General features: G+C 37.8%; 1 protein-coding gene and 1 non-coding gene across 4 annotated transcripts in view; both read right to left on the bottom strand.

Annotated features, from left to right (window-relative positions):
* Positions 1-26,663, bottom strand: part of GRM5 (glutamate metabotropic receptor 5) — a 543,390-nt gene that overhangs the window by 216,386 nt on the left and 300,341 nt on the right. The gene's annotated exons all lie outside the window — the stretch shown is intronic.
* TRNAV-GAC (transfer RNA valine (anticodon GAC)) lies at positions 13,742-13,812 on the bottom strand. The gene has a single exon. It is a non-coding gene; the product is annotated as a tRNA-Val (tRNA).

Here is a 26,663-nt window from a genome sequence, read left to right as displayed (position 1 = left end):
GATTTTATATTTGCAAGTGTTTCCTGTCGGTTCTGTTTCTCTAGAGATCCCTAACTAATACAACTTGGTACCGGGAGTGGTTCTTAAGAAACAGAATCTTAAAAATGAGTTTTTATGAATGGTTTTCTACTCTGACTGGACTCAAAAGCACTAAGGACTCTGATTCCCATGATCAGAATGACACTCCCAATCCATGGAGTGAGTTGGCAAAAGAGATAATCAAAATATCACCATTTGATTCTTCTAATGCTTCGCTTGTACAAAGCCAGGCTCTGTGGGATAATGTTTTTGACCCCTTTATGGAATTTTGTGGAAATAAGAGGTATAGAGATGTTGGCTGGTTGTTGTTAGATACACTGGATACATTAAGGAGTGAAAGGGATGGGCTTTAGGCTTCAAACGAGAAGCTTAAGCACCATCTCACAGATGTACAAGTTTTAATGAGTATCCTAAAGGAAATCTTATTTCCTGTAGCCATGGACTTGAGATCTCTGAAAATCAGACTCAGAATCTTATTGTTAGAGTAGCAACTTTACAACATAAACTGAAATCTCAATGTTGCATGGTGTCTGCCATTAAAGTGAGGGCATTGATGGGAAAGGAGTGGGACCCTGAAAAATGGGATGGTGACATATGGATTGATAATGATGTTGGGGGTGAGGTTGAAACCCTAGACCATGCTGAGCCTTCTTTAGATAACCCTGTAATAGTCTGCCCTGAGGACATAGCCACCCCACCTCCAGCCTGCCTTGAGGAATTGGCCACCCAACCTCCTCCTGAAGGGATTAGCCCTAGAGTTATTAATCCTGTTTCACCAGATGAAACTGCAAATGAAAGCCCTGAAGCAAATGGCTTGGAAGATATTTCTAATTCTTTTCATGACCCACCCCCACCACCCCTCATTTCTTCTAGACCTATAACTAGACTAAAGTCCCAACAGGCCCCTAAAGGTGAGGTAAAAAGTATCACACATGAGGAGGTATGTTATACCCCCAAAGAACTGTGTGAGTTTTCCAATTTATATAGACATAAATCAGGGGAATGTGTGTGGCAATGGATTTTAAGGGTGTGGGATAATGGTGGGAGGAATATAAGGCTGGATTAGGCTGAATTTATTGATATGGGCCCATTAAGCAGAGATTCTGCATTCAGTGCTGTAGTTTGAGGGGTTAAAAAAGGTATTAACAGTTTGTTTGGATGGTTGGTTGAAACATGGATCAAAAGGTGGCCGACATTACCTGAGGTTGAAATGCCAGAACTGTCCTGGTATAATGTAGATGAGGGGATCCAGAGGCTTAGAGAGATTGGGATGTTAGAGTGGATTTATCATGCAAAGCCTGCTCTTACACCCCAGGAATTTCCAGAGAATGCACCTTTTACCAGAACAGTAAGAAATATATTTGTGATAGTAGTGCCATCATCCCTGAAGAGCTCTGTAATTACACTTCTCTGTAGGTCAGATATTACTGAAGGAACTGCTGTCACTGAACTGGAATCCCTAAGCACAATGGGGATGACTAGATCACGAGATGGCGAAGCTAGGTGGCAGCACTTAATTGCCATAAACATGGCTATTAAAATAGACGGCAAACTCAAAGCAGGAGTCAAAATTATATGACTCACAGAGATTTGTGGCATTGGTTAGTAAATCATGGGGTACCTAGAAATACAATAGATGGGCAGTCTACTAAATCTTTGTTCAAATATATAAACATAAGAGTTCTAGGTCAATTAAACAGAAGTCTAACTTGAATTAGAAAAACAAAGAGTCACGGCCCCTTAATCAATTTCCAGACTTGACACAGTTTACAAACCCAGAGCCCCTTGAATGAAGGGGAGGCCAGGTCCCTTTGAGGGAGAACCCTGTTAAACTGCCACAAATTTATATTGTTAATCTTCCTCCAAGCCTTCCCCAAGGAGACTGATGGCCTTTTACCAGGGTAACTATCCACTGGGAAAAAGGAAATAATCAGATATTTCAGGCATTATTAGACACTGGTTCAGAAGTGACATCAATTCCACGAGTCCACCAGTCAGAGTGGGAGCTTATGGAGACCAGGTGATCAATGGAGTTTTAGCTCAGATCTATCTAGTGGGTCCAGTAGGCCCCCAGACCCATTCTGTAGTTATTTCCCCAGTCCCAGAATGTATAATTGGAATAGACATACTGAGCAACTGGCAGAATCCCTACATTGGCTCTCTAACTCGTGCAGTGAGGGCTATTATGGTGGGAAAGGCCAAGCCAAAGCCACTAGAACTGCCACTCTCAAGCAAAATAGTAAATCAGAAGCAATACCAGATTCTTGGAGGGATTGTAGAGATCACTGCCACTCTTAAGGACTTGAAGGAGCAGGGGTGGTGATTCCCACCACATCCCCATTCAACTCTCCTATTTGGCCTGTGCAGAAAACAGACGGGTCTTGGAGGATAACAGTGGATTATCATAAGCCCAACCAGACAGTAACTACAATTGCAGCTGGCGTTCCAGATGTGGTATCATTGCTTGAGCAAATCAATACATCCCCTGGTACCTGGTATGCAGCTATTGATCTGGCAAATGCTCTTTTCTCAATAGCTGTTAGTAAGGACCACCAGAAAGAGTTTGCTTTCAGCTGGCAAGGTCAGCAATATACTTTCACTGTCTTACCTCAGGGGTATACCAGCTCTCCAGCCCTATGTCATAATCTTCTCCATAGGGACCTTGATTGTTTCTCCCTCTCACAAGACATCACACTAGTCCATCATATTGATGATATCATGTTGACGGGATCTAGTGAGCAAGAAGTAGCAACTACTCTAGACTTACTGGTAAGGCATTTGCGTGTCAGAAGATGGGAGATAAATCCAACAAAAATACAGGGACCTTCCACCTCAGGGAGATCTCTAGGTGTCCAATGGTGTGGCGCATGTCAAGATATCCCTTATAAGGTGAAGGATAAGTTGTTGCTTCTGGCCCCTCCTATGACTGAAAAAGAGGTACAATGCCTAGTTGGTCTCTTTGGATTTTGGAGACAACATATTCCTCATTTGGCTGTGCTACTCTGGCCCATTTACTGAGTGATCAAAAAAGCTGCTAATTTTGAGTAGGGACCTGTGCAAGAGGAGGCTATGTGACAGATCCAGGCTGCTGTACAAGCTGCTCTGCCACTTAGGCCATATGATCCAGCAGATCCAATGGTGCTGGAAGTGTCAGTGGCAAATAGAGCTGTTTGGAGACTTTGGCAGGCCCCTAAAGGAGAATCACAATGCAGACCCTTAGGATTTTGGAGCAAAGCCTTACCATGTGCTGCAGATAACTACATTCCTTTTGAGAAACAGCTTTTGGCCTGCTACTGGGCCTTAGTAGAGACTGAATGCTTAACCATGGGCCACCAAGTTACCATGAGACCTGAGTTGCCTATCATGAGCTAGGTGTTGTCTGATCCACCAAGACTTAAATTTGGGCAAGCGCAGCAGCATTCTATTGTAAAATGGAAATGGTATAGACATAGGGCCAGAGCTGGTCCTGAAGGCACAAGTAAGTTGCATGAGGAAGTAGCCCAAATGCCCATGGTCTCCATTTCTGCCACATTACCTTCTCTTTCCCAGTCCAGAGCTATGGCCTCTTGGGGAGTCCCTTACAGTGAATTGACTGAGGAAGAGAAAACTTGGGCCTGGTTTACAGGTGGTTCAGCATGATATGCAGGTACCACCTGAAAGTGGACAGCTGTAGCACTACAACCCCTTTCAGGGGTGTCCTTGAAGGACAGTGGTGAGGGAAATCCTCCCAGTGGGCAGAACTTCGATCAATGCACCTGGCTGTTCATTTTTCTTGGAAGGAAAACTGGCCAGAGGTGCATTTGTATACTGACTCATGGGCTATTGCTAGTGGTTTGGCTGGATGGTCAGGGACTTGGAAAGACCATAATTGGAAAATTGATGACAAAGAGGTCTGGGGAAGAAGTATGTGGATAGACCTTTCTGAGTGGGCTAAAGACATGAAAATATTTGTGTCTCATGTGAATGTGCGCCAGAGGGTGACTTTAGCAGAGGAAGATTTTAATAATCAAGTGGATAAGGTGACCCGTTCTGTGGATACCACTCAGCCTCTTTCCCCAGCAACTCCTATCATTGTCCAACGGGCTCATGAACAAAGTGGTCATAGTGGTAGGGATGGAGGTTATGCATGGGCTCAGTAACAATGACTTCCACTGACCAAGGCTGACTTGGCTACAGCCACTGCTGAGTGCCCAATCTGCCAGCAGCAGAGACCAACACTCAGCCCCTGATATAGCACCATCCCCGGATGTGACTAACCAGCTACTTGGCGGCAGGTTGATTACATTGGACCACTCCCTTTATGGAAGGAGCAGTGATTTCTTCTAACTGGAATAGACACATACTCTGGATATGAGTTTGCTTTCCCTGAATGCAATGCTTCTGCCAAAACTACCATCTGTGGGCTTACAGAATGCTTTATCCATCGTCATGGTATTCCACACAGCATTACTTCTGATGAAGGAACACACTTCAAAGCAAATGAAGTGCAAGAATTGGCACATGCTCATGGAATTCTCTGTTGTTATCATTTTCCCTATCCTCCAGAAGCAGCTGGTTTGAGAGAACAGTGGAATGGCCTTTAGAAAACTCAGTTACAGTGCCAACTAGTTGGCAATACCCCGAAGGGCTGGGGTAATGTTCTCCAGGAAGCTGTATATGCTCTGAATCAGCATCTGCTGTATGGTGCTGTTTCTCCCATAGCCAGGATCCATGGATCCAGGAACCAAGGGTTGAAAATGGGAGTGGACACGACTCACTATTACCTCTAGTGATCTACTAGGAAAGTTTTGCTTCCTGTCCCTGCATCCCTGAGCTCTGCTGGTCTCAGGTTTTAGTTTCAAAAGGGGGAGTGCTTCCACCAGGAGAAACAACAATGATTCCATTGAACTGGAATCTAAGACTGCCACCTGGTCACTTTGGATTACTGATGCCCCTAGATCAACAAGCTAAGAAGGAGATTACATTATTGGCTGGGGTGAATGACCCTGATGAGTGCAATTACACAATGACGGGAAAGAAGAGTTTTCTTGGAATATAGGAGATCTCCTAGGGTGTGTTTTAGTACTACCATACCTTGTGATTAAAATCAATGGAAAACTGCAGCAACCTAATCCAGAAAGGACTACCAATGGCTCTGAAAGTTCAGGAATGAAGGTTTTGGTCACCCAACCAGGGAAAGAACTACGGCCAGCTGAAGTGCTTGCTGAGGGTAAATGGAATGTGGAATGGGCAGTGGAAGAAAGTAGTGATAAATATGAGCTATGACCATGTGATCAGTTATAGAAATGACAACTTTAATGCTGTTTTTTTTTCCTGTTACACTATTTAAGTTGTAAGATATCAAGTTTAAGAATGAATATTACCCAAGGACTTGCATCCTATTCTGGAGAGATTTAATATGTTTTCAGTTATATGCAGGACAGTTGAGCATTGTTAGGTGAAAGAAAAAATGTGTGCTTTATTGTTTTCTATTTAGAAATTAGGTATGGTTTAAGGTGATATGTATAGCTGCCAAGTTGACAAGTGGTGGACTGTCATGGTCAGGTTCATGTGTCAACTTGGCCAAGTGGTGGTACCTGTTGGTCTGGTTGGGCAAATGCTGGCCTGTCTGTTGCTATGAGGACATTTCATAGATTTAGATCATGATCACATCAGCTGCATCCACAGCTGATTTCATTTGTAATCAGCCAAAGGGAGTGTCTTCTGCAATGAGTGATGCTTAATCTAATCAGTGGAAGCCTTTTAAGGAGGATTCAGAAGAGACAGACTCTGTTCCTGCTTTGGCTGGTGAACCTCTCCTGTGGAGTTCATCCAGATCCTCCATTGGAATTGTCAGCTTCACAGCCTGCCCTGTGGATTTTGGACTCTGTGTTCCCATGGTCACGTGAGACACTTTTATAAATTTTATATTTGTGAGTGTTTTCTGTTGATTCTATTTCTCTAGAGAACCCTAACTAATACATACATGCTTTTAAACAGTACATTGAATTAGTTCTGAGTAAATAAAACAGATTTTCCATACAACAGAATATTATTCTCTAGCCAGTAAATTATGCTTTTGAAAAGTATTTGAAGGCATTGGAAAATGTCCACGATACAGCAATAAGTACGTATGACATATACACAATAAGGAAAGTATATACACATTTAAGAAAATGCTTGAGGAAATATATCAAAATGTTAGCATTTTTCTCTAGGTAGTTGAATTACAGATGTATTTTAATTCTTTGCTCAGTAATTCCCTGAGTTTTCTATATTTCTATAATAATTATTTATCATTAGATGGATTATTGTGTTATTAAAGTAGAATATATTAATGTATTAGAAAGAGTATAAGGCAACACATCAAAATATTGAGAAGGCTTTTATTTAGGCGACAGAACTCTGAACATGCAATATCATTCTGTGACTTATAATTCCTAAAGACTCCTTCCAGAACATAAAAAAGAAATTTAAAGACTATTGTTAGCATACAAGAGTCTTTATAATTTAACTATTGGTTACCTTTCTACATTTATAATCAAGCCCCCTGGCTATCATTCCAGAATTATTTCTTAAAACTCTCTGAGACCTATTCTACTCTCTACTCCACTTGAAAGTGAAATATCCCTTCATGAGTCAATGACTTTCCATATGGGTCCATTTGCTTGGAGTTAATGTACTGTAACCCTGTTGAAGGGAATGATTACATCATCATGAAACTATATTAATTTACCTAATACAGTGCTTACTACACAGTAAACTTACAATATAGATTAGTGGTATAAATAAATTAAATTTGTTTTTTTTTCTTTGCATGGGCAGGCACCAAGAATCGAATCTGGTCTCTGGCATGGCAGGCGGGAACTCTGCCACTGAGCCACCTTTGCCCATCCTAAATTAAATTCTTTTATGTACTCCTCCCTCCATTTTATTAGTATAACAAAGTATTGACTTCAGCCCTTTTAGAGCCAAGTAAAACTTAATGTTTTACTCTAAGTACTTCTGTTTGAAATTTCCACAGTAGAAGTGAATTCATATACTATTCATGTAGTTTGAAATAAAAAGATGAAAAAACATGTTCTATTAAAATTTACTCTGACAGAAAGAAAAAAGGTTAGCTATTATTATTAGCCATTCTCTTCTAATCCTTTGTTCAAACATAACCACTTCTCTAAAGCTTTCTTGTATTCCCCTCAGGCTCAGCTCATTTCTCTACCTTCCACATTTCTATTTTGCTGTGTATGTCTCTATTACTACATATTTCACTGTATTGAACTATTTGTTCATGTCTGTTTTCTCCAGTATGATGCGAGGAAAGGCACCTTGTCTAATTCATCTTTACTCTCTAAAGGTTTAATATAGAATATATATTCCATAATGAGTGAACATATACACATTGTTATATAATTCACAGACTATGTAAAAGAGCTGATGGGGAAGGTGAAATTTGACTAAATTCCTCCTTTACCTCCAGTTATTAAATGAGTTTTGAGGTTAGAATTCTTGTATTAGAGGGAAGTGTGCCTCTCTTCTCAGTGGGACACACATGACTGCCTGGTCTGGAATGATGACATCCATTCCTTATCCAGCATACTCTCTTTCCTTTCCCTATGATATTTATTTCCCAAGTATTTATTACAATTTAGCATAATGTATATTTTACTTCTCTTTTTATTACCTGTCTCTCCTCACTAGAATATAAGCTCTATGAAGGCAGAGATACTTGTTTTGTTCTCTTCTATATTTCCAGAGCCTAAAACAGGGCCTGGAATTCAGGAGATATTTATAGATTTTTGCTGAATAAATAGGTGACATGAACAAAATTATAAATGCATGCAAAGAAGATGGAAACAATGGAATGGCTTGAGCATTGTTTTAATATTGAGTGGCAGGGAACCCAAGGTAATTCTCTGGAAAGAGCTTGGTGCAGAGGTCTTTTATATGGACTGCTGAATATAGGTCTTTTTCCTCTAGCAGACAATTAAGTGAGGAGAAGGATGAACATCCTTTCATTAAATGTAAATAATGTACTAAAAGGCCATTCTCCAGCTCTGGTTTGTGGTAACTTAAGGCAGTATCCAGCATTCACCTTAAAAAACTGTTTATGACCAATTCCGAGTTAAGAAGACTGTAATATTCTACCCCACAAACTGTGGCAAAAGTTTCCATATCTTGAAACATATTTAATGCAGGGATAACCAGATAGCTATCCAAAATAAAACAGAATCTCTATAAAGACCTTTCAGAGCACAAAACTCCTTCCAGGAGGTCCATCAGACTCAATGGAATGAGAAACAAGCTGAGGTAATTACCTGAGATAACTTACTGATAATCTGGGGGGAAAGTTTGGGAGCAATAACAGAAGATAAATTTTGTTTTAGGACATTTGCTGCTCCCCGTTTTCCCTTTTGCTAATATGATGTTAAAATGGGCTATTGTTTGCTCAGACATTTCCTAATTTTAGTTAATAAAACCAGACTGTCTGCTATACAAGACCACCACTTATCATTCTTGTCTCTGAAATAGGGAGATATATTCAGCTTACCCAAAAAGAAGTCAACACATTTTTGAAAATGTTAAGAAGAATGTTGGAAAGAAAATTTCAGTTTTCTTCCCTGAAAATCCTTGGGCCCTTTCCAAAGCCCATTTCTGCAGACTTAGACTCAAAGGTGCTCTACAATACCATCATTCCCAGGTGTGGGAGGGGCTTCAGGGGAGTATCCCTATTATGCTTAAACTGCTTGGCTCAAAACCAGACCCCAACCTGAGTGAGAAAAAGTATGTCCAGTAACATTCACAACACTTCAGATACATTTTTCCCCAAGGTAGAAAAGAATACCATGCTGGTTAGCGTGAGATAGCCAGTACATAGCATGTTGAAATATGTGGTTTTGAATCTTAGTTCTACCACTGAATTACGCGCATGATCATAGGCACATTATGGAAACGATCTGAGCCTTATTTCCTTCCGCTATAAATTTGGTAATAATAGAAACTTCATTTCAGATGATTGGGAGGAGTAAATGATATAATATATGTGAAACATTTAACTTCATGCTTGGGACCTAGTAACACATTCAATAGTGGTTAGCTATAATAGTAAATACTTTCATCATGGAAAGAACAGCTACGTTTTCTCTTTTTGAGGAATAGAATATTTTTTGGCAGAGGTAGAGAGATGAGAAAAGCTCCATGGATGAGGTAACATCTGGTCATTATGACCATCTCAGCAATTTTGGATTATCTGAACATAAGAATGAAATTTTTTAATTCTAACTGAAGAATATAGAGCTAGAGATCATTCAAAAGTGGGGAATCTCTCCCTAATTCATACAAACACCTAATTTACATTGGCATCTACACAAATAGTCTAAAATTACTGTTAGCAGCATTATCTTTGATTGTAAGTGGCATTAAGGGTGCGTGTTAGTAGTTTTATTATTCCAAATACGAATAAACCTCCCAAGAATCATACTGCTCTAAATGCACAACCATAACTTTACCTTGTGTCACCTAAATAACTCTCCATCCAGCCACTGACAGTTTGTTTGAAATGAGTGAAAAGTTTCCTGTCTAGTAACTGTCTTTCCTTAACAAAGTTTTTATGCTTCCAAGGCAAATATAGATGATAATGTACTATTGTACCAAGATCATCAAAATGTGAAAAGGAATTGACAAAGGAAAAGGCAGCTATTATTCTCCAAAATAATGGATGCAAATTCAAAAGACTGTTCACTTCTATGATGACATACCTCATTACTTCCTAATTTCTTCCCAGAAAAATAGGCTGGGGATGCAAGGTGTGACTGAATGACTGGTGATATCTAATTATCACAAACTGAACACATGGTCTGTCACTGGGTATTGGGTCAATTCGCATGTCTAAATTAATTAGCAAAGCAGTGAGAAGAAAACATCAAATACCTAAATGCTCTCTTGGTCCACATTTAGTTGAGATTAACATTGTATGGCTGAAAATCACCAACAATTAACACTTGCACATTTAGTCTGCAACCATACAGACTAAACATGGCATCATGTTTATATCTTTCTCTGGTTTGGGTCTTTTTTGAGGGCAGGTGTAGCAGAATAACATTGATGAAAAGCCTCTGTAAAATTACGGTTATTTGACTTGGTATGATTATAGAGATGCTCTAACACCTGAGGTGGAATCTGCCTCCAGCCATTTATAGCTTCTTTGGAATCTGCTGAGCTTTTCGACACTATTTCCCTGCCCAAGGGCTCTTTCACTGATTATCTTTTGGACCCATTCCAGGTGTTGAGCAGGTGGAAGACCAAGTAGTGAGAGGAATCACTTGGTAGCTTTGTATTTTTCAGAGATTATAGCATGTAGAATTCTCAGTGAAGCTGCTTCAACTTCCTAAAACTATTAGACTAGTCCAGGAGGCATTGGCACAATAAATCTCTCTGCAGTAAAACAAGGAAGATCCTTGGGCAAAAAGCCAGAAATATCCCATTGTTTCCTGCATGCCAAAATAGTCCTGCTTGGTTTGGGTTTCTTAGCAATTCACAGGTATGCAACTATTTATTTATTTATTTATTTATTTGCTGCTTAATATTAATTTATTCAATTGATATATTTTTAATATTTTCATTCTGAAATATACCATATATATATAAAAAAGCAATAAATTTCAAGGTAAATTTTTTTTTTTTATGCTTCCTGATGGGTCGAGTAAGTACTTCTATACTCCCTTTCAAATGGGCATCGCCTATTTGAGTTGCTTGGGAAAAACACTCAAAGCACGACAGCCTTAGGAAGTCACTTGTTGAGCATACATATCTGTCTGTTTCTGTCTATCTCTCTATCCATCCAACCACCCATCCTCTTCTTATCTCTGTCATCTACCTACCGATGTAAGTACATTTTAACAAGTAGTTATAGAACAAATTTCAAAGTATGGTATGGGTTACAGTTTAAAATTTCAGGTATTTCCTTCTAGCTGCTCTAAGACACTGTAGACTAAAAAGAGGTATCAATATGATCAGTAGTCATACTCATTTTTTAAATCCTATCTTCTCTCTTACAACTATTCCTTCTCCCAATCTTTAGGGATATTTGGGCAATGGCCATTCTAACTTCTTTGTGTTGAAATGGACTGTCAACATTATGAGGTAGCAGGATGTAATTGGTTGATTCTCTTGAAGAGACTGGTAACTCTGGGTTTCAAGGTTTAACTGGCTTAGGAAATATGGAGGTTTTAGGTTTCTGAAAAATGAACTTAGTGAGTAAAACTTTTATAGAGTCTTAGATAGAGCCCTGGGTATTCCTTAGGGTTTACAGAATACTGTTGGTGTTCTTGGGCTTGGCACAAGAGTTTGCATAAGAGTAACCTCCAGAATTGTCTCTTGACTCTATTTGAAATCTCTTAGCCACTATATCTTGTTTTGTTACATTTCTTTTCCCTCTTTTGCTCAAGTATGCATTGTTGATTCCAATTCGCCAGGGTCAGGTTCATCCCTGGGACTCAAATTCCACACTGCCAGGGAAACTTATACACCTGGATGTCATGTTCCATATAAGGGGGAGGGTAATGGTTTTACTTGCAGAGTTGGGCTTTGAGACAGAGAGGCCACATCTGAGCAACAAAAGAGGTCCTCTAGAAGTAATTCTTTGGCATAATTATAGGTAGGTTTAGCTTTTCTGTTACAGAAATAAGTTTCTTAAGAGCAAAATTCAAGCTCAAGGCCTTGGCCTATTAACTTGGGAGTCCCTAATGTTTGAGATATTATCAGGGATTTCCCAGGTGGGAAAGTTTAACAGTTCCATATTTTTTCTCCAGTTCCTTGGGAGATTTTGCCAATACATTTTAATTATCTGCCCAACATACTATGGAATGCATCTGGGTATTACATTAAGCTATACAGAATTACAAGCCCTCATTCCTGTTCTGAGCTTCATTTGTTTAGGTTGCTTACCTGAACTGGCCAGACAGATTAAGTTAGATTGTGTGCTATACAATTTTAGGTATTGGACAAATTAAACCTCTCTTCCTTTGATTTTATACAGTAGGTGAAGTTCTAAAATACAAACAATATCATCCTTTACACTCTATTCAGATTTACCTTAGTCCCCACCAGATTGGTTTCATTCTTATCTCTAATTGAAGCCTAATCTCTTTTTTGGCTTCTTTAACAATTGCTGGTTGTAGGATATGACTTCCAAGCTACAGAACTTCCGCTTTGAGTCTTAGGTGTCACAAAGGTACTCAAAGTTACTGGAAAATCTAAGTTATACACATATAGGACAGCATCTCAGGATCTAGAAATAACACTTAAAGGAATATGTGTGACTGTTGTAAGAGCTTACTATCTAGGCCCCAATTTCCTTAAAAGTATTTTCTAAAAGAGACCATACAACATTCTTCCTTTTGTTTGTAGCTTATTTTGCTCAATATAAGGTCCTCATGGTTCATTCACCTCATTGCATGCCTCATGACTTCGTTCCTTTCTATAGCTGCCCAATATTCCATCATATGTATACACCACAGTTTGCTCTTCTGTTTCTCCATCAATGTACCCTTCAGCCACCTCCATCCATTGGGTATCATGAATGTTTATTTTACCATAAACATTGGTGTGCAAATGGCTATTTGAGTCCCTGCTTTCAGTTCTTTTACATAAATTCCCAGTAACAGGACTGCTTAATCATATGGCGACTCTTCCATTAACTTCGTGTAGATCCACTACATTATCCTCCAGGGGGGCTTCCCCATTTTGCTACCCCATGAACATTGAATAGGTTTATCTCTCTCCACATTTTCTCTAGCACATGAATCTCTCTGCTTATTTTAAATCTGCAGATTTTGTTGAGATATATTCATGTAGCATATATTCTATACAAAATAAGCAATGTTTCATGGCATCCTCACTTAGTTGTACAATCATCATCACTCTCAATTTAAAAAAAATTTCATTGCTCCAAAGAGAAAAAGATAGTCACAGCCACATCAAAGAGAAAAGCCAAAACTCCCCTTAAATCATCTCCACCCACCATTATTTACCCTTAGTATAGTTGTGGTAGTAGTGGTGTATTCCTGTTAAATATAGATCAGAACATGCAAAAAAGTAGTCTTTTTACATATACCCTTCTATTATTAACTCTTTGTACAAGAGTCAAATCTTTAGAGTAGTTCATGCAGGAACTTATTTATATTTGCAATGCTAACTGGTGAAGTACATGGCTCTAAAGAACCCCTTTCACTCATATTCACCTTCAATATGGCACTGTTATTTATAAACCCACTAATGAACTACCATCACCTAGATCCATTCCAATACTTAAAAGTTCAATCTCATTAACTAGTTTGTGCATATTAGGTAACTGTTCCCCCTTCTCTAGCATTTGTCTGTATTTAGGTTCCCTATATTCATTTTCAGACTCTGAGTTTATATTTTCTAGAGGGTTCATATTAGTGAAATCATACAATATCTATCCTTTAGTGTCTGGCTTATTTTGCTCAGCATTATGTCCTCAAGTTTCAGTCATGTTGTCATGTGCTTCAGGACCCCATTTCTTTTTACAGTTTTGCTGCATAATATTCCATTGTATGTATGCTGTATGTTGTATGGTAGGAGTCACATTTCATTCTTTTTCACTGTGAGTATCCCCTTATTGCAGCACCATTGGCTGAAATTTTTTACTTGATTTGTTTTTTTGTTTGTGTTGGTTTTTTTGTTGGTTGGTTTGTTTGGGAAGTGCATGGGCTGGGAATCGAACCCAGGTCTCCCACATGTCAGGTGAGAATTCTACCACTGAAATACCCTTGCACCCCCTATATACTGCATTTTGTTTGTCCACTTGTCTGTTAATGGACACCTGGATTGTTTCCATTTTTTGGCAATTGGAATAATGCTGCTAGGAATATCATTGTGAAAATTTCTGTTCGTGACACTGCTTTCAGCTCTTCTGAGTATATATCCTGTAGTGGTATTGCTGTGTCATAAGGCAACTAAATATTTAGTTTTCTAAGTTACCACCAAACTGTCTTCCACAGTGGCTGTACCATTATACATCCCCTCCAACAGTAAATAAATGTTACAATTTTTCCACATCCTCTCCAACATTTGTAGTTTCTTGTTTGCTTAATGGCAGCCATTCTTATAGGTGTGGGATGATATCTCATTGTGGTTTTGAATTTCACTTTCCTAATAGCTAGTAAAGATGAACATTTTTCATGGGCTTTTTAGCCATTTGTATTTCCTCTTTGGAAAAATGTCTATTCATGTCTTTTGTCCATTTTATAATTGAGTTGTTTGATCTTTTGTTGTTAAGTTGTATACTTGCTTTATATGTACTGGATATCAAACCCTTATTAGATACATGGTTTCCAAATATTTTCTCCCATTAAATTGGCTGCCTCATCACCTTTTTGACAAAGTCCTTTGAGGCACAGGATTATTTGAGTTTGAGGAGTTCCTATTTATCAATTTTTTTCTTTCATTGCTTGAGCTTTGAGTGTAAGGTTGAAGAAGCTGTCTCCTATGACTAGGTCTTGAAGATGTTTCCTTATATTTTCTTCTAGTAGTTTCGTGGTACTGGCTCATTAAGTTTTTGATCCACTTCTAGTTTTTGTATAGGGTGGAGGAGGAATCCTCTTTCATTCCTTTGGCTATGGTTATCCAGTTCTCCCAGGCTAATTTACTGCAAAGACTGTTCTGTCCTAGTTCAATGGATTTGGGGGATTTGTCAAATATCAATTGACCATAGATCTGGGGCTCTATTTTTGAACTCTCAATATGATTCCACAGATCAGTATGTCTACCTTTGTGCCAGTCGCATGCTGTTTGACCACTGAAGCTTTAAAATGAGGAAGTGCAATTCTTCCTACATCATTCTTCTTTTTTAGGATGTTTTTGGCTATTTGAGGCCCCTTTCACTTCCAAATAAATTAGATAACTAGCTTTTCCAAGTCTTCAGAGAAGGTTTTTGGAATTTTGATTAGTATTGCATTGAATCTGTAAATCAATTTGGGTAGAATTGACATCTTAATGACATTTAACCTTCCTATCCATGAACATAGAATGTCTTTCCACCTCTTTAGATCTTCTTTTTATTTTTTTTTAGCAATGTTTTGTAATATCCTGTGTACAGGCCCTTTACATTCTGGGTTAAGTTAATTCCTAGATACTTGACTCTTTTAGTTGCTATTGTGAATGGAACTTTTCCCTTAATTGTCTCCTTAGTTACATCATTACTTGTGTATAGAAACATTACTGATTTTTCTGCACTAATCTCATATCCCACCATTTTGCTAAATTTGATTATTACTTCAAGTAGCTTTGTTGTAGATTTCTCATGATTTTCCAAGTATAGGATCATGCCATCTGCAAATAATGAAAGTTTTACTACCTCCTTTCCAAATTGGGTACCTCTTTTTTTTTTTTTCTTTTTCTTGTCTGATTGCTCTAGATAGAACTTCTAGCAAAACTGAATAATAATGGTGACAGTGGGCATCCTCATTCCCAATCTCAGGGGAAAGGCTTTCAGTCTCTGACCATTGAGTATGATGCTGGCTGTGGGTTTTTCACATATTCCCTTTATCATATTGAGGATGTTTTCTTTGATTCCTACCTTTTGAAGGGTTTTTATCAGAAAAGGATGCTGAATTTTGTCAAATGCTTTTTCAGCATCAATCAAGATAATCCTATTATTTTTCCATTTCAACTTGTCAATATGTTGTATTACATTGATTGATTTTCTTGTGTTGAACCAAACTTGCATTCCTGGAAGAAACCCCATTTGTTTGTGGTGTATAATTCTTTTAATGTGCTGTTAGATTTGATTTGCAAGTATTTTGTTGAGAACTTTTGTATCTATTTTTTTTTTTTTTTTTTAGGAGATTGGACTGCAGTTTTCCTTTCTTGTAGTATCTTTATTCAGTTTTGGTATTAGAATGATGTTATCTTTGTTAGGAAGTGTTCTTTCTTTCTTTCTTTTTTTTTTTTTTGCATGGGCAGGCACCAGGAAAAGAACCCAGGTCTCCAGCATGGGAGGTGAGAACTCTGCCACTAAGCCACTGTGGCCCACCCAGGTAATGTTTTTTTATTGTCGTTTTTTTTATTATTATTATTAATTTAAAAAAAATTAACTAACACAACACTTAGAAATCATTCCATTCTACATATGCAATCAGTAATTCTTAATATCATCACATAGATGTATGGTCATCATTTCTTAGTACATTTGCATTGATTTAGAAAAAGAAATATCAAGACAACAGAAAAAGAAATAAAATGATAATTAGAGAAAAAAATAAAAATAAAAAACCAAAACAAACAAACAAAAAAAACTATAGCTCAGATACAGTTTCATTCAGTGTTTTAACATAATTACATTACAATTAGGTAGTATTGTGCTGTCCATTTTTCAGTTTTTGTATCCAGTCCTGTTGCACAGTCTGTATCCCTTCAGCTCCAATTACCCATTATCTTACCCTATTTCTAACTCCTGATGGTCTCTGTTACCAGTGACATATTCCAAGTTTATTCTCTAATGTCAGTTCACATCAGTGGGACCATACAGTATTTGTCCTTTAGTTTTTGGCTAATCTCACTCAGCATAATGTTCTCTAGGTCCATCCATGTTATTACATGCTTCATAAGTTTATTCTGTCTTAAAGCTGCATAATATTCCATCGTATGTATATACCACAGTTTGTTTAGCCACTCGTCTGTTGATGGACATTTTGGCTGTTTCCATCTCTTTGCAATTGTAAATAATGCTGCTATAAACATTGGTGTGCAAATGTCCGTTTGTGTCTTTGCCCTTAAATCCTTTGAGTAGATACCTAGCAATGGTATTGCCGGGTCGTATGGCAATTCTATATTCAGTTTTTTGAGGAACTGCCAAACTTCCTTCCACAGTGGTTGCACCATTTGACATTCCCACCAACAGTGGATAAGTGTGCCTCTTTCTCCGCATCCTCTCCAGCGCTTGTCATTTTTTGTTTTGCTGATAATGGCCATTCTGGTGGGTGTGAGATGATATCTCATTGTGGTTTTGATTTGCATTTCTCTAATGGCCAGGGACATTGAGCATCTCTTCATGTGCCTTTTGGCCATTTGTATTTCCTCTTCTGGTAGGTGTCTGTTCCAGTTTTTTTTCCATTTTGTAATTGGGTTGGCTGTCTTTTTGTTGTTGAGTTGAACAATCTCTTTATAAATTCTGGATACTAGACCTTTATCTGATATGTCGCTTCCAAATATTGTCTCCCATTGTGTAGGCTGTCTTTCTACTTTCTTGATGAAGTTCTTTGATGCACAAAAGTGTTTAATTTTGAGGAGCTCCCATTTATTTCTTTCTTTCTTCAGTGCTCTTGCTTTAGGTTTAAGGTCCATAAAACCACCTCCAATTGTAAGTTTCATAAGATATCTCCCTACATTTTCCTCTAACTGTTTTATGGTCTTAGACCTAATGTTTAGATCTTTGATCCATTTTGAGTTAACTTTTGTATAGTGTGTGAGATACAGGTCCTCTTTGATTCTTTTGCATATGGATATCTAGTTCTCTAGGCACCATTTATTGAAGAGACTGTTCTGTCCCAGGTGAGTTGGCTTGACTGCCTTATCAAAGATCAAATGGCCATAGATGAGAGGGTCTATATCTGAGCACTCTATTCGATTCCATTGGTCGATATATCTATCTTTATGCCAATACCATGCTTCTCTTTCTTCTCAAGTCACTGTAAGTTGTTCGTGTGTTTCTATGAATTTGTTCATTTCAACTTAGTTGTCTAGCTTGTTGGCAAATTGTTGTTCATAGTATGCTTTTATGTTTTTGGTTTTTTTTTTCATTTCTTCAGGGTCCATGATAATGACCCCCCCTCTCATTTCTGATTTTATTCACTTGTAGCCTTTCTCTTTTTTTCTTTGTCAGCCTAGCTAACTATCCATCAATTTTATTGATTTCCTCAAAAAACCAACTTTTGGTTTTAGAGATTTTTTTCTGTTGCTTTTTTCCCTCCAATTCATTATTTCTGATTTACTCTTTATTATTTTGCTTCTTCCAGGGGAGCAGTTAAGTCCTTGATTTTTGCTCTTTCTTTTTTAATATAAGCTTTTCATGTAATGAATTTCCTTCTCAGCACTACCTTTGCCGTATCTGATAAATTCTGATGTGCTGTGTTCTCATTTTTATTTTTCTCCAGATATTTACTAGTTTCTTTTGCAATTTCTTCTTTGACCCACTGATTGCTTAAGATTGTTATTTAATCTCCATATTTGTGTGAAAGTTTTGGTTCTTTGGTGGTTATTGATTTTCAGCTTCATTCCATTATGGTGAAAGACAGTGCTTTGAATAAGTCCAATCTTTTATCATTTATTAAGATCTACTTCGTGCCCCAGCATATGATCTATGCTGGAGAACATTCCATAAGGACTAGAGAAGAATGTGTATCCTAGTGTTTTGATGTGTAATGATCTATATATGTCTGTTAGGTCTTATTCATTTATCACATTGTTTAGCCTCTCTGTTTCTTTATTGGGTCTCCATCTTATTGTTCTACCTATAGAAAAGAAGTATTGAAGTCTCCAACTATTTTTGTGGAAACATCTATTGTTTTATTCACTTTTGACAACATTTGCCTCATATAATTTGGAGCTCCTTGATTGGGTGTATAAGCACTTATGATTTGGTGAATTGTCCCTTTTTGTTAATATGTAGCATCCTTTCCTGTCTTTATGATATCTTTGCATTTAAAGTCGATTTGATCTGATGTTAGTATAGCTATTCCTGTTTTCTTTTGGTTATAGCTTGCATAGAATATCTTCTCCCATCCTTTCACTTTCACTCTATTTGTAGCCTTGGGTCTTAAGATGAATTTATTGTAAATAGCACATAGATAGATCATATCTGTAACCCATTCTGCCAATCTGTATCATTTAGTTTGTGAGTTTAATTTGTTAATATTCAAAGCTATTACTGTAAAGACAGTTCTTAAATCTACTCTCTCATCCTTTGGTTTTTATTTGCCATGTCCTATATATTTCCCCCCTCTCTCTTTTTATACTTAGTATAAGTAGTTTCCCTTACTAATACTCTTCAGTTCTCTGCACTTCTCCAGACCTCTCAGTCCTGTCTTTTTCTTTTTTCCAGCCTACAGAACTCCCTTTAGTATTTCTTACAGAGCTGGTCTCTTGTAAACAATTTCTCTCAGCATTTGTTTGTCTGTGAAAGTTTTAATCTCTCCTTCACTTTTTTATTTTTTATTTTTTGGCATGGGCAGGCATGAGGAATTGAACCCGGGTCCTCAGCATGGCAGGTGAGAACTCTGCCTGCTGAGCCACTGTGGCCTGCCCTCTCCTTCACTTTTGAAGGACAATTTGCTGAATAAAGAATTCTTGGCTGGAAATCTTTCTCTTTAAGAATCTTAAATATTAAGATTAAATATTAAGATATATTCTTAAGAATATATCATACCACTGCCTTTTTACTTCCATGGTGCCTGTTGAGTAGTCTGAATTTAGTTTTATGTAATTTTCCTTGTATGCAGTGAATTGCTTTTCTCTTGCTGCTTTTGGACTTCCTGATGCTCTTCAGCATTTGACAGTCTGATTAATATGTGTATTAGGGAGGGTCTATTTGAATTTATTCTATTTGGAGTTCCTTGAACTTCTTTTATTTTCTTCTTTATGTCTTTTATAAGGGTTAGGAAGTTTTTCCTTAAGCATCTCCTCAAATAGTCTTCACAGTCTTTTATTATTTTCTTCTCCTTCTGGGACACCAATTTTTCTTATATTTGTGTGCTTTGTGTTGTTCATCATTTCCCTGACATCCAACTCAACATTTTTCATCTTTTTCACCACTTGTTCTTTTGCATGTTTGAATTCAGGTGTCCTGGCCTCTAGTTCACTTATTTTTCCACCTGTCTCTTCAAATCTGCTGTTGTGCCTCTAGTATATTTTGATTTGATCTACAGTATCTTTCATTTCCATAAGAGCTGCTATTTTTTCTATTTATTCCTTAAAATTCTTCTTTATACTCTTCTAGTGTCTTTTTTATATCTTTTATGACTTTAGCACAACCCATTGGACTTATTAGAAAGTCTATATGAACATCTTTGATTAGTTGCTCCAAATTCTGTGTCTTCTCTGGTATCCCTTATTTTCAGCCCAAACCGAGTGCTCATAGCAGCCTGCCTCAGGGGTAGCAGGTAGGCACTATATTGCTGAGCCATATTTTCTTGCATCTTCATGTGCTTTGTGATTTTCTGCTGACTTCAAGACATCGATTATCTTGCCAAGGTTATTTTGAAAGGTTATTTCCTTTACTTGTCTAAGATTTTGTTGTTGCTTGGGTTTGTGTTGAATATCTCCTTTTGCACTTAATTTTTCCATAATTCCCCATCAAACCAAGAGTGGGACTTTATGTAGGAGGTGCAACTCTAATTGAGGATCTGTTCATAGCTAGGCAGTTTGCCAGATTGCACTTTCCAACTCTTTCTGGCAGATGGAACTCTTGGACCACCTTTTCCCCTCAGACTTGCCTCTCCCCAACTAAATCAGCTGGATTGGCTGGGGAATCTAATCAAGGCTACAGTTCTAAGTGCATACTGAAACCCTTCACCCATGGGGCTGGGGTTGGACAGTGTGGACTATGGTGGAAAATCTGCTTGTGGGCACAGTGGGTCTGGTGATCCCTAGGTTCCCACGTGGAATGACTTTGGGCTATGAGACTGAGCATTTCAAGTACCCTTGCCCACAGCCAACCCAGGAGTGTCTGGAACTGTGATGCAACTCACTCCCCATCCCCCCCTGCCTCTCCACCTGTGTGTGCTGTGAGTGCTCTGGGCCTCTGTAGAGAAAGAATAGAAGCAGTAGGACCCAGGGAGTCAGATTAGATTGTCAGATTATATCAGCTTTGTAACCCCCTTCCTCCCTAGAGGAGGGTCCCTCATTTTCAGCCCAAACTAGGTACCCATAGTAGCCTGCCTCAGGGGTAGCAGGTAGGCACTATGCACAGCAAGGTCTCTGTGGATAACTTTACCAAGCCTGCTGGCTTCCAGCTTATCTATGGGACCTTCCAGTTGCTGAGCTGAGAGGGAAGATCTCTCAAGATGATATGCAGGTGGATGTATAGGAGTGCTTTTGTCCTTAAGCTCCCACTCTGACCTGCTTGTTGCAGCCTGCCCCAGGTGTGGTCATGACTTGGGAAACTCACTTCATCCTCTCAATCTTATTTCTTTGCCTTTTAATCTAGGTCCTCTTTATATAATGTAGAAGTCCTTCTCTGATCACTCATATTCTGGAAATGCTGTTGGTCATTTTTTTGTCACTTCTCTAGTTACTCCATGGAGCAGGGGTGAACTCAGCCTGTCTTATTCCACCATCTTCCCAGAAGTCTCAATTGATATTTTTGGATACAGTAGAGTATTCTTTCCATTGTATCATAATGCCTTATCATCTGGAGAGAAAATACTGTACTCCAGCAATTTATATTTTCTTACACATCTCACCAATCAAATGGTTGTTACCACTGAAGAGGTCATTAAGCTATTTGAATTCTGAAAAAGATGTGAGAAACACTTGAAATATCAAGCAACTAGATATCAAACAACTTTTTCATGTAGGCCATAATTTTGACATTTCAAACTGCAGAGTTAACTTTTATGTACTCTCTCCACTACTTTCCATCTCTGCCACTACAATCCTTACTTTGGGCAGCATCAGGACACTCTACTCCATTCTATCCCTGATCATCTAGGACCCATTCTAGCTCTTTGTTTTCTGTTGGTAGACAGGGTGAAATTTTTAAAATGCAAATCCTAATCTAAATACTCTTAAGAGACAGTTCAAATCCTTAATATAATCTGTGAAACCCTGTATGTGCTGATAACTACCAATTTCTCCAGATTTATTGTTGACCGTATTTTTTCTTATCCACCACAACCTGTCTCTATTGGCTGCCTTCCAGTTTCATGCATTTGTGGAGTTACCAATCTACCACTGAGTCTAAGCATGTATTATTCCTTCATTTGGAAAGATTTCTTCTCTCTTCCACCATCCTCACCAAATGAAACTATATCCATCAGGTCTCTACTGCATTGACATTTTCTCAGAAGGCCTTCCTTGGCACTCTGTTCACAATAAGACCTAAAGTTATTAGCTTCCTGATACATCATACTTACCTTTCATGGTATTCACCGTAATTGTTGTTGCATAGTTACCTGTTTAATATTCATTCCCTTCTCTAGATGGTGTGCTTCATGAAGGTAGGACTGAACTAATTTTACTCACTGCTTTATTCTCAGTACATATAATAGTGACTGGGCATTGAAGGAAATCAATAAATGATTATTGAGTGAATGGATAGACAATAAAAACATAAAAATGATAGAATTGCAGATAGTATCCACTATGAATTAAGAAAAAAATCTCTATAAATGCACTACTGAAAATAGAATCTTCAATAATCCAGTAAAAAATGATATTTCTTTTAATGGCTCTAGATAGTTAACAAAGCCATTTATCTTATACACTTAATCACACATAAAAGGTACTTCATGATTTCACTTCTGCTGATTTCCCAACCTTATCAACTTCCGTGTCTCACTTGTACATGATACTATAGTATTATTGGGTTACTTGTTATTCTCCACAGGTGCCATGCTATCTTAAGCACTGTGACTGCTCAGTTTTGCCTCACTGCTTGAAATATCCTCCCCCATTGCCTGGAAAACCACCTCTGATTTTTCTTCATACAGCTTAAGTTTCTTCTCTCTAGGAATCCTTCCATGAACTCCTAGGCCAGGCCAAATGTACATAAGTGTTGCCACATCACTCTGCATGGTGCAAATGTTCAGCAAATATTTGATGAAAAAGGCAAAATATCACTGATCAAATTATACTAATATAGCCTGAAAGTTTCTGCTTAACTTCATATCTCCCTCTTAAGACTATTTTGTTAATGCTCTAACCTCAAAGTCTAACACTGTGCCTGGTCTAGAGTACCCATGTGGTACATATTTACTGAACAGATTTGGCTGTGAAGGATGACCAATGCCAAACACCAATCAAGTAGGGTCAGATTTGCTTGAGAGTAATTTATTAAAGCATTCACAAAATCTTTTTTGTTTATCCTAGATAACTTAAAACTTAATAGCTGCACACATTTGGTGACTTTACAGATCACTTTAAGAATTCATTTCTTGTAGACAAAAAAAAGAGTGAGTTTGTGTCCCAACTGCAGACATACTAAGCTAACCCAGGAGCACCAAATCAAGTCCTTATCATTAGAGATACTGCACAAATGAGAATAAATGTAATATTTGTCCAAAGTCTCTTGGATTCTAGTTCCTCCTTCAGTGGTTGAGACAATAATTGTACATTCATTTTCTCTTTGAAACATCTCTACATACCACCCCAGTTGACCACTCCCTCCTCTGAGCTCCACTCTATCCTGTACATCATTACAATAGAACTTACCAAGCTATATTAAAACCCATGGTTGAAATGTTTATCTCCCTTGTTGCACCACAAGTTCTCTGCAGGCAGACCTCTGTTCCATTAATATCTAAATTTCAAGAATCTAATCCAGTGGCTGGCCCAAAGACCTACTCAATCAATGTTTGTTGGATGAGTGAACCAATGACCAAATGTGCAAGAAGAATTTGTACAGTGTTATGAATAGATGTTATAAACACTTAATAAACAAGTAATCTACAAATTTGCAAAATCAAACATAATTTTCAACATTAACCCTGGAGAAGGATCTAGCCTTCATTGAATACCTATGATGTACCAGACACAGGTTCTTAGCCTCTTTGTCAATGTTATTTCATCTTTACAACAACCTGTCAAAGTAAATAAAATTGCCTATTTTTTTCCTCCAGATGAGGAAACTTGAATTGAAGTGTTATAAATTTAAGAAATGTCAACACCAAAGTTCCTTCCCTGATATTTAGACACTGCTATTTAAAGAAAAAAACTATTGTGGATGGAAGAGATTATGTTGAGAAAGATCGAGAGAACTCTGATTGAAGGCTAGTGGAGTGAAATAACCCTCATGGTGCAAAACCTTCTCAGCCTGAGAATATAAGGTCTCATTCCATTCCCTGCCTATCTCTCTACCCTAAACACTTTGGAGGTCCCTTGGCATAGTTTTCCAGGTGGTATGGCATCAGCAGATATGAGGGCTCAGGCAGGTGGGCTGTGGCCCCAAGGCACTTGATGCTCACCACATAGACAACCTATTCACTGTCTTGGTTTTGTGAGGAGAAGGCAAGTGCTCAGGAAGCAACATAGATTGCTTCAAAGCATCAGACCTTAGACATTTTCTGTGCACTATAACCAAATGGAAAGCCAGAAGACAATTCTACTGGACCAACTTCAGATAGTTTAATCTGGCTCAGCACTTACAACAGCCTTACAAGAAGAACTTTGTCTATAATTCTTCGTTCACCTTGGGAACTCCTTAGGGGACTTAATTTATAACATCCTTCAAGGGATATGCTCAACTAAAATTTCCTTATCTTTACATCTTTCTCTGTATCTGATAAAGGTTTGGGCTGAATCCAGCATTTGTTTATTGAGTGGTTAAGTGTGGAGTACTGATAAAAGGAGAAAGGCATCACATATTCTCCATTTTCACAGCACACCAGTGTCCCCAGTCCAACTGTGCATGCCTTTGCTCCTGGTTATGTTTTCTATCTTAAAGTTCTTTTTCTTCCTCTGTCAAGTTTCTGCCTATCTTTCAAAGCTGTGACTGCATCAGTGTATTTTATTTTTCATCTGAATTTCCTTGGCACTTTTATTATAGTAAAATTTATTGATACTACCAAGAAAACCTCACAGGATGGCCCAAGGAATTTATTTATCAAGCGTAGAATATAATGGCAGATGAAAAAAATTTGAGTTTCTATAGGTTCAATATAGTGTGTAGCTTCTCTGGATGTGTATACATTATTTTCCTCACTAGATTGTAAGCTTTTGCAAGTAGAGAAAATATTCTGCTTAGCTTTGCATTTGTATCCCTGGTATCTAATATAGTATCTTAAACATAATAGCTGTTAAATAGTCTGCCATTGAATAACTAAATATATATAAATTCTCCCATCTGTTCATGATGTTTCAGGAACTTCTAGTATGAATATACACTTTCAAATGAGGCATAATTTTTCTGATGTTATAAATATATATTTGGAAGTAGATATTCAGTGAAATTAAATGACTTTACTCAGGTCACCTTACTCAGGTGTTGTAAGGGCTGGGATCCATTTTAAAAAAATGTAAAGATTTATTTTAAACTTCAGCAATTAAGACATTATTTTTTTTACTTTTTGGTGGTTGACGTCATAGTATTTTCTATGCTAAAATCCCAAACTGATTAAACATTACTATTCTCTCCAATTATACTAGTAATGTGATTCTCTTTTTTAATAGTCCATAGTTTGCATTAATTGTATTTTTCCCATATACCACCCTACCATTAACCCCTTGTAATAGCGATGCATACTTTCTCTAGTTCATGTAAGAAGTTTCATATATTTGTACAATTAATCACACTTATCATCCATAACAGGTTTGCTATCATGTTTTATCCTCTAGCTTTCCTTCTAGTGACATATACAGTCCTACACTTCCCCTTTCAACTATACTCTCACTCAGCACCATCAATTATATTATAGTATTGTGCTACCATCACCTCTGTCTATTTCCAAACATTAGAAATCCATATTTTTTTACTGAATCCTCACTTAAGCACCTTAGGGCTTAGGCTTTGCCATTATTTAGCATACTTTGAGAACTCATCAAATTTATGATCACTTCTGACAATGAAGTTTTTCTGTTTTCAGAAATTTCAAACTACCATTTTTGCTATAGTAGTTTCATTCACATTAACAAAATTAAGAAGCTGGAAATGGAATTTTGTGTCTAGATATTAAGATTTCTGGAGTTGATCACAGAAGACTGCAGATATTTTCCCTGTTTGTCTAATTACATAATGGCAGAAAAACTTCCACTATTTATTCTTGAAAATGTTTATGGTCCTGGGGGAGCTTAAGGGAATTAATAAATTTTAGAGGAGGCATTCTGTAAAGGCTTTAGGAAGAACAAAATGCAGTAGGAAAAGTGGGGAAAATGAGTGCCTATGACTAAGCCTACCCTTAGCTTAGAAGTTTCATGTATCCTTTAAATCAATGATGTCTCCTGTTTGCATTTCTAAGGCTCTGAGCAGTATTTATCAAAGTGTGGCATGAGCACCACTGGAAATATACAAGATGTTGTTAAGTACTTCTTGGGGATTGAATCACGTTCCCCACAACAGGCATGTTCAAGTTTCAACCTGTGGTCCTGTGTATTGGCCCCACTATAAATAGAATCTCTTGAAGATATTACTTCAGTTAAGGTATGGCCTAACTGCAGCAGGTTGGACTTTAATGTAAATTACTGGAGTCCTCTATGAGCTGAATGAAAAAGACGGAGAGAGAGAGAGAGAGAGAGAGAAAACCATGAGCATCCAGAAGCTGGAAGTCAATGGGACCAGAAGAGAAAATATGCTGCCATGTGCATTGCCATGTGACAGAGAAGCCAAAGAACCTTAAAAATACCAAACCCTCGGCAGAAGAAGCCTTGTAGCCTTTAAAATCATGAGCTAATACATTCCTATTGTTAAGTCAACA

The sequence above is a fragment of the Tamandua tetradactyla genome, chromosome 8, assembly GCF_023851605.1.
Source record: "Tamandua tetradactyla isolate mTamTet1 chromosome 8, mTamTet1.pri, whole genome shotgun sequence".
In the NCBI taxonomy this organism is placed as follows: Eukaryota; Metazoa; Chordata; class Mammalia; order Pilosa; family Myrmecophagidae; genus Tamandua; species Tamandua tetradactyla.
Note: the sequence above shows the minus strand (reverse complement) of the source record. Positions and strands in the feature narration are given on the sequence as shown.